This window comes from Octopus bimaculoides, chromosome 29 (assembly GCF_046866305.1).
Source record: "Octopus bimaculoides isolate indiv1 chromosome 29, ASM4686630v1, whole genome shotgun sequence".
NCBI classification, from domain to species: domain Eukaryota; kingdom Metazoa; phylum Mollusca; class Cephalopoda; order Octopoda; family Octopodidae; genus Octopus; species Octopus bimaculoides.
The window spans coordinates 17,560,911-17,570,910 of record NC_142956.1 but is presented as its reverse complement, the minus strand read 5'-3'; positions in this window follow the sequence as shown (position 1 = coordinate 17,570,910).

Sequence of the window (10,000 nt, the reverse complement as noted above, 5' to 3'; positions counted from 1 at the left end):
TTGCTAGTACCACCTAACTGGCCCTCGTGCCAGTGGCACGTAAAAGCACTCACTACACTCTCGGAGTTGTTGGCGTTAGGAAGGGCATCCAGCTGTAGAAACTCTGCCAGATCAGATTGGAGCCTGGTGCAGCCATCCGGTTCGCCAGTCCTCAGTCAAATCGTCCAACTCATGCTAGCATGGAAGGCGGACGTTAAACGATGATGATGATGATATTTCTGCTTCAGCAATTCAGTAAAACAGTCAGTTTGAAAACACTGATGTTCAGTTGTCAAAAGCAAACTTTGAAGGGGATGGTAGTCCTTTCCTTTGATTTCTAGATAGAAGCAAGTAGGAAATAACGCTTACTGACCAAAGACATAAATAAATAGAAATTTTGTTACAGAGTATTATAAAGGATATCCTGGGGTTTCAACACATGCAAAGCATATAGAAGATAATGCTACTATGTCAGCATACAGGGGGTATACAGTTTTCTGGGGTTTGAATGCATAAATAACATAGGCAAATACAGGTATATCAAACACCATACAATATAATTTCTTGGTTCATCAAAATTTTCTCTACCTCTAAAGGATATGTCATAATTACTGAATGGTAATTAAGACAAACGCCTCTTGATAAAGGAAGATAATCTTGAGAGTGGAGAACTCTCCAAAGTTGACATGCCACTGAGGAAAAAGACAGGGTTATTGTCTGGGGACAAGGGGACAGTATTGGACATGTGTTTCTGCCTCAGTAGACATCATCAGCATGACAATTGTATGTCCTTATCTCTAGCAAGCAAGGAACATAGATTTATACAAAAAAAAAAACATTGTGTGGACTCCTTTTGATTACTAGTTTATTCTGGTGGACCCCCATAGCCATTCAATGTTAAAAAACTAATTTTATAGAAACTTCTTTCAAAATTCCTATTTTGTTTTTCACACATTAGCTTTTGTATGTTGAACTCTGTAAAATGTCAGAGAAAGGAACCCAGCTGTTTTTTGCAATACATCTAAACTAAAATGTTTTTCATGGACCCTTAACATACGACCATAGATCCCCAATTTACTATTTTTCATGTGTGGACCCTCTTTGACTACTATTTTATTATGGTGAACCCCCATAGCCATTCATTGTTTACAAATTAGTCTTACAGTTGCTCCTTTCAAAATCCCTATTTTGTTTTTCACACATTAGCTTTTGTAGGTTGAACTCTATAAAATGTTAGAGAAAGAAACCCAGCTGTTTCTTGCAATATATACCAATACATACATCAAAAGTAAAAATTTTTTTCAGGGGACCTTAAAATACTATTATAGATCCCCAATTCACTATTTTGTTGTGTGGACCCCAAAAAACCTTATACGGATGGACCCTCAGGGTCTATGCAACGTATCCTACTTGTCAAATGGCAATTATAAACTTGCTCCATCTGTGAAGGGGAGATAACGTTGAGAATCAAGAATTCTTGAAAGATGAGATACCAATAAGGCAAAGAAAGGTTGACAGTTACTGAGGCAGAAACATACGGAGACACTTGTCCACAATTGTCCTCATATCTCTAGACAATAAGCCTGTTCAATGTTTACTTGTTTTGATGTTTACTCGTTCTGATGAATAACTTGTTCAATATGTTACAGCACAAATATATTTCTTTATATGCATCTATGTGTATACTTATATGTGTGTTGGATGGTTTACTGTCACTGACGTAACTGCATACAGTTTACGAAACAGCTATCAACAAATGGAATAAACACTTCTGCTCTCATTTCTCCTATTTTGTTAATTATTGTAAATGCTCCACTGTTGCTATTCCTGGGTTTTCAGAATAACAACGATGTTAAAGCCTTGTCTCATTCACTGTTTTTCTTGATAACAACACAACAGGTGGAGAGGTTACTGTAGACTCTGTTTGATTCCCTCTTCCTATTGTGTATGTGTGTGTGTGAGTGTGTATATATGTGTGTGTGTGTGTAATACCCATCATCATCATCGTTTAATGTTCGCCTTCCATGCTAGCATGGGCAGGAGAGTTTCACAAGAGTCGGCAGGAAGAAGCCTGCACCAGACTTCTGTAACTGTTTTGGCAGGATTTTTACAGCTTGATGCCTTTCCTAACACCAACCACTCAGCAGAATGGATTTAGTGCTTTTTTATGTGGCACAAGCACAGGCGAGGTCAGTTTTGGCAAGGTTTTTACAGCTGGATGCCCTTCCTAACACCAACCACTTTATAGTGTGGACTGGGTGTTATTAAGTGGCACCTGCTCTGACAGGGTCACCAAATACTCACAAGACAAAAAAACTTTCAAGAGGGAGGGGGCCCTGGAGGAGGTGATCTTGTGTTGGATGATGAAAGGTTATAGTGAGAGAGAAACAGGTGTCTTGCTGTAGAAGTACAAGGTTACCTGGCCAGAGATAGAGAGAGAGAGAGAGAGAGAGAGTAGATGGTGGCATGTGCTAGGGCATATCCTTGAGGTTTGAACGCCATAATATAAGTAGCAGGATATTGTGAAGGAAGTGTGATTAAAGAGGCGGGGAGTGAGTGGTGAAAACCTGGGTATGTATAGAGTCAGGGATCTACCGGATAGCAATGATACAGAGGAACAAGGCCGTGAGGACGGTGTATGAAGGAGGAAATGTGAGGAAGAGAAGAGATGTAGATTGGTTTTTTTGGGTAGGGTAAAAATACTCATAACCCTAACCCTAGCCCTAACCCTAAAACCCAAGCCCTAACTCTAAAACCCGAACCCTAACCCTAAAACCTTAAAGCTAAAACCAGTACAAACGCACGAACGATGTCATAAATAACAGTACCGCCAATAGTTGTTGTTGACAAACAACGGCAGTAATTTTATTCAAGGGAAAAGATCCCGTTACACCGCACAACGCTTTGTTGACAATCCATAGCAGTAATTGTTTTCACCTCAATAGACGTCAGTGATTGGTTGAAATTACCGAAATACGACAATTTTTTTTACATGAAATAACTTCGAATACAAAAATTTATATCTGTTCTATAACACAGAATATACAAGTATACGAAGTTTGAGAGTGTTTCGGTAGAAAACACACTAAATAAAACATAAATAAAAAAAGTGGCACCCGCCAAATCAGAAAGATCCGAAACAAGCTTGTCATGTGTGTGTGTGTAGTGGCTTCATGCAGGCATGGCGTGGATTCGATCCTCGATAGCCAAATTTCACCTATCATTTCAACAGTACTTTTCTCATGGTAAAATAATAGTTTTCCTGTGAGTGACAGTAATTACATTTCCCCGACGCCTTCGCTAAGCAGAATAATGTCTTTGCCACTTGACCCTTGACCCCTTCTAACCTCTTCTCGGTCACCAAAAACTAGAACAGAGATAACAGACCGCCAACGGAATCTATTGTTTGTCCCACCCCCGCTCCACCACCGGCAAAAGAGTCCCGATAGAATAAGTACTAGGCTTCCAAAGAATAAGTCCTGGGGTCGATTTGCTCGACTAAAAGTGGTGCTCCAGCATGGCCGCAGTCAAATGACTGAAACAAGTAAAAGAGTAAATAATAATAATAATAATAATAATTATTATTATTATTATTATTATTATTATTATTATTATTATTATTATTATTATTATCTATATATATATATAAAAATGAGAATGTGTGTCTGTCTGTCTGTCTGTCTGTCTGAATCCCTAAAACTCGAGAACTACGCAACCAATTTCATTCAAATTTTACACATGCCTTACTTAGGGTTCCAGTTGTGTTTTAGTCAAGAAAAAATTATTAACTTCTTGCAGAGTTCGAGCACACGGCAACATAATATCTCCTCCACTATTTAAGTATTACGTGTCAAAAGTGAAACAAAAACACTCATGTCAAATACTTTCCCTTTAAAAATGAAACTATTCCACTAACTGAAACAATCACATTTCGATACTGTAGTGACAGATACTTTCACAGAGAGAGAAAGAGAGAGAGAGATGTATATGTATACATATAGATGTATATGTACACCATTTCGATACTGTAATGACAGATACTTTCAGAGAGAGAGAGAGAGAGAGAGAGAGAGAAAGAGAGAGAGAAAGAGAGAGAGAGAGAGAGAGAGAGAGGTATATGTATACATATAGATGTACACGTATATGTATATATATAGATCTATACATACATGTATATGTATACATATGTGTAGATGTATATATATATATATAGATGTACATGTAATATGTACACATATATACATATATACATGCATACAGATATCTATACATATATACACCCATCACACACACATACACATGCACACAAACACACACAGTCATTTGTTTTCTTATCCAAAACTACGTCAAAAGTACTGAATGGATCTTTATGAAATTTGGAAATTATATTCTTTGCATAACGGCCATAACTCCCATGAAAATTCATATATTTTTGATGTTGATGAAATTTTAACCCGAACATAACAGATGAGCATTATTTAGAAAATGATGTCACACGTTATCGAGGCTACCATTCTTTCTGGATGTGCAAAAGGGGATGACGTCTTTATTCCAAGAATTCCTCTTACTCCATCAGGAGCAGACATTCCTTTTACATTCAGAAGACTACAATTCCCCCTTCGTGTGACTTTTGCCATGTCCATAAACAAATATCAGGGTCAAACACTGTCTGTAGCTGGTCTTCTCTTGGAAGAGCCCTGCTTCTCACATGGACAACTGTATGTTGGCTGCTCAAGAGTGGGCAGCAACAAAAAACCTATTTGTATATGCCCCACAAGAGAAAACAAGGAACATAGTTTACAATGAGGTGTTATAATCACAACAGCAAGAAAGTATGTACATGATCACCTTCTTTTACGAAACTTCATTGACTTTCATATATTTATATTGATATACATATATATGTGTGTTTGGGTGCGTGTGTGTATATACATCTCTATATATAAAGATGATGCGTAGTCTAGACGGCGTTTTTAGATTTCAGTATTCTCTTTAACCCGGGCAACGCCGGGTATTTCTGCTAGTTATTATTATTATTATTAAGGCGGCAAGCTGGTAGAATTGTTAGCACACTGGGCGAATTGCTTAGCGGTATTTCTTTACGTTCTGAGTTCAAATTCGGCCGAGGTCGGCTTTGCCCTTCATTCTTTCGGAAGTCGATAAATTAAGTACCAGTTGCGTACTGAGGTCGATCTAATCGACAGGGACTCTTCCCCACAAATTTCAGGCCTTGTTCCTATAGTAGAGCCCTTGTGGCCAATAAAAGAATTATTATTATTATTATTTTATGTTTGACTTTTGTTTTGCATTTGTACAAGTTGGATCCAAGTCTCACCCAGAGACCTCAAGAGACAACAAGTTAGAAGTTCATGTAGGTGTTATGCCTAGGGTACCATATATTTGAATTTGTACAGTTTTGTTCAAGTGAATGTTTAAGAAACCATAAGAAAATTATGTGTTTGCTTTAAAATTTGAGATCACATAGACAGTATTTTACGTAGGATATGGGCAGTTCCCATGAGCACTATCTTTTGAACTTCAGCCATTTTGGGGTTTCCTGGAATCTGATCTAGGTAGTAATCAGCCCGTTTCGCTGTCATTCCCAGGGCACCTATGACAGTAGGTATTGTTTTCGTCTTCAGATTCCACATTTTGCTAATTTCTATTTCAAGATCTTTATATTTGCTCAGTTTTTGGTAGGTCTTGACAGATACGTTTATATCGATTGGGACAGTCATATCAATGAGGAGGCATGATTTTTGTCTGAAGTCTTTCAGTATGATGTCTGGCCTATTTGCGTCTATCTTTCTGTCAGTTTGAATGGTGAAGTTCCAGAGGAGTGAAATGTGATCATTTTCAAGTACTGGGGGTGGTTTGTGTTCCCACCAGTTTTTATCATGGGGCAAGTCCAGGTTTTTGCATATTACCCAGTGAATATATTGTGCAGCTCTATCATGCCTGTTGAGATACTCTGTAGGCGCAAGCAGACTGCACATGGAGACAACATAGTCGATGGTTTCATTCTGTTGTTGGCATATACAACATAATGGGGAGCTGCCGTTCTTTAATATGTTGGCCTGGTAGTTCTTTGTAGGTAGGCATTGATCTTGGGCTGCTATGATAAACCCCTCTGTTTCTGATTTCAAGCCAGAGGCCATTAACCATTGGTGGGTAAGGGCTTTGTCAATATCTGCATTATTCGCTCTCTTTGGGTATTATTATTATTATTATCATTATCATTATCATTATTATTATTATTATTATTGCAGCGAGCTGGCAGAATCGTTAACACACCGGGCGAAATGCTTAGCAGTATTCTGCCCGTCGCTACATTCTGAGTTCAAATTCCGCCGAGGTCGACTTTGCCTTTTATCCTTCTCGAGTCGATGGGACAAATACCAGTGAAACACTGGGTCGATCTAATCGGCTTACCCCCATCCCCCCGAATTTGCTGGCCTTGTGCCAAAAAGTTTGAAATTATTATTACTGCCCTCCTCTTTTCCCAGAAACATGACTAACTAGTTTCAAAATGAAAGTGAAACTAAATTTCTGAGAAGTGACTAGTGTTTCTATGTGCACACACGCATACAACAGTTGCGTATATATCCGTTTCATAGAACTGATTGTACTTTCATTTTTCCATTAACACTTCATTTTAGTTTCTGTCTGCCGTTGTTGTTTCCACGGTTTATTTGAAGCTTTTTATTCAACCTGCCCACCGACGAGAGACATTCCTTCTTTTGAGTTTGAACACAGTTCAAACTTGACACTAAACAACCGAATAACCAAAAACAAACAGTTTATTTTTCTTCTTCTTGTCTTTATTATCGTCAAAGTGAGTTCCATTACCGTCTGTTGGATTGCGACAGAGATCGAAACCCAAGAGCTGTTACCACTCAAACTGCTGAATAACTCGTTCAGAGATTGAATAAAAAAAAAAAAAATTATGTTGCTAAAACCGTCTGAAATTCGTTATACACAACATAAGATTCGAGGCCGCTTCCAGAATCGTTACTGCTGCCACCATCCCTATATTGGTGATCTTGTAGATTCTATTGTGGCAGGTGACACGAAGATCAGTAGTATTCAAAAGATAACTGTCGTTTTACACAATGGGAATTATTATTCTCTCGATAACAGGAGACTGTGGGTGTTTAAACAAGTAGAAGAAAGAGGTTATTGCTCCGAAATTGAAGTGGGTGTCTCGCAGGAATACTTAGAAGGAAATTCTAAGTTCTCTACAACAACAGAAGGGAAGACTATAAGTGTCCGTGGACAGGTCCGGAAAACGCTTTGATAAGATCAATAACTTGACTTTTTGGAACAAGCTCACCTCAATAATTTTATTTTTGAAAGTTATGTGAGTGGTTAATGCAGTTAATCTCGGGATCCTGTCTGAAGAAAGACCAGTATTTCTTGTTAGTGTTTAAGATAAAAATGTTCAAAAAAAAAATATTAAAAAAAGAAAAAAAGTATCTCTGTCGTTTCTTTGCTGAGGACGAATGCTTTACTGATCGACTTCTATAGAACAAAAAACAAAAAAACCAAAAAAAAACCTGCAATTCCTGTTTCTTTTGACTTTATACATTTTCTACCAAATTTTCCATTGTTTCATCAACTGTTTTGGCATAACTACAGAGTTGTACCACCACCCCGTCCATAATTGTTTCATTTTTCTCTATTATGTGCATCCGTAGATTTGTAATGAAGTAATACGTTGCTTCTGTTCTCTTCTACTTCTCTACTAGAAACGTTTACTTTGGAATTTACTTCTATTGAGAAAAAAAAATCGTGCGCATGTTATTTTTAACGAAATTTTTCTTATGACTGCTTCTCTTTTCTGCTTATTACTTCATTAGAAATCTACGGATGCACATACGCACATAATAGAGAAAAATGAAACAATTATGGACGACTTGCTCCGAAACACCACCGAGTGGGGAACACTTCTCAAAAATAACCTGCAGTTGTTTCCTTCAAAATTCCTACATGCTCGAAATGTACATACATCAAGGTATATTTGTAGAAAATTTCACCAAAAAATATTAATTTTCCTGGAAGTTAAGAAGAATTTAAGTGGACTCTGTTGGAATTTCCGAAAATTGTCCCCCACCCCCACTCCAAAACACTTTCATTGAAAATTTTTTTATATTCGGAATCTACATAATAAATAATATATGCATAGAAAATTTCATTGAATTTCTGTAGTTATGCCACTGTTTTTTTTTTCTTTTAAAATTCTATTTTCATTTAATTCTTATATAACCTTTTGTGATTTCCCTGTATTAACTTTCGTGAAGAATTGGACTAAAAAAAAAAACCTACAGAAAAAAATGTCAGAATCTTCACCCAAGGAGCTTTTTGTCCCGATCCACCCTCTCTAGTATACACACACCTGCTAAATACAAGTCTGTTGAATCGTAAAAAAATGAACAAAATTATTTTCAATAAAACTTTATAATTTTCCGCCCATTTCTGTTTAATATATATATATATTTATATGTATGTAAACATACATAGATGCATATATCTCTATATATCTATCTATCTATATATATACAGATACATAGATGTACATATATATATATATATATATATATATATATATATATATATATATCTTTGTATGTATGTATGTGTATGTATATATAATGCCGATTTTTGCTGATTTTTTTTTTTTGCAGATTCCGTAGTCGAAAACAGGGGTTTGTGTAGAAAAAAAAAATTAAATTAAATCTCTATGGAGATTCCGATTCTGAAAAAAAAATTTTTGAAAAATTTCAATTACCCCCCCCCCCCCCCACCACCAAGCAGGCTATTTACATGCTAGAAATAACAGCCAAATCTCACAAAACTAGTGTTAGGGTTAGGGTTAGGGTCAGGGTTACGGTTAGGATTAGGTTTACCCTGTGGATCTATATAAAAACCGGGGTGGGGGGGATCGAAATTTTGAAATTGAGATTTTTGAAAATTTTTTTCCAGAATCGGATTCTCCATGGTCTGAAACATAGGATTCCGTAAAAAAAACAAAATTTAAAAGTGGGGGTATACCCAGATTACATATACTCCATCTCCACCAAAATTTGTTTTACGGAAAGCGAAGATCTTGTTCAGAAACAAACAAACGCGCGTGGTTTATTTTGACATAAATGGTACTTATATCGAATGTTTGCCGCCCGTCGCGCTTTATGTATTACATAAACACTGTTAGTTGTAAAATGTGCTAAAAATTACATATAAATAAAATGTATTTGCATGAAATAAAATAACAGGAGACATAACTCGTTGTTTACAAATATTTTTTTCAACTCAAAGTACAAGGCCCGAAATTTTTAGGGAGAAGGCCAGTCGATTAGATCGACCCTAGTATGCAACTGGTATTTATATTGGTAAATTTTCATGTTAACACCCGCATGAGATAATAGTTTCAGTATTAAAGTGAAAATATCTGACATTACAATAGAAAGATGTTATTGTTTCACTTTTGGCACGTAATACTGAAATAGTCGGGTGGGGGGATATGATATTGTTGTGGACTCACACTAGGCAAGAAGTAAAAAATGTTTTTGGGCCTATGACACATGGACCCTAAGTAAAGCATGTGTAAAATTTGAATGAAATTGGTTGTGTATGATGATGATGGTGATGGCATGCGTAGAGCAACTGAAGTCAACATCTCTGAAGATGGTCAGGGGAAAGGCAGAAAGACATTATCCTTGTCTCCAAGCACAGAAAAAACAAATGGACTAAAAATTATGACTAACTATGGCAACAAAATACAAAAGGCGAGAAATTAAAAGCAAATCAATATTGATTAGGAAACAGTCAGCTCAGAGAGTCGATTGTGTCATTTGGAATACAAATCTCAACTGAAAGTAAGGTAGCATATTCAATTATGCATCGCTGATTGTTTGCTTACCTCGTTAATGGCTGTCCTTTGAATGATGTCACAGCCATCTTTTCTCTTTCATTCAGGAACATTTGATGGATGTACACACACACACAAGCGCGTGTGCGCACA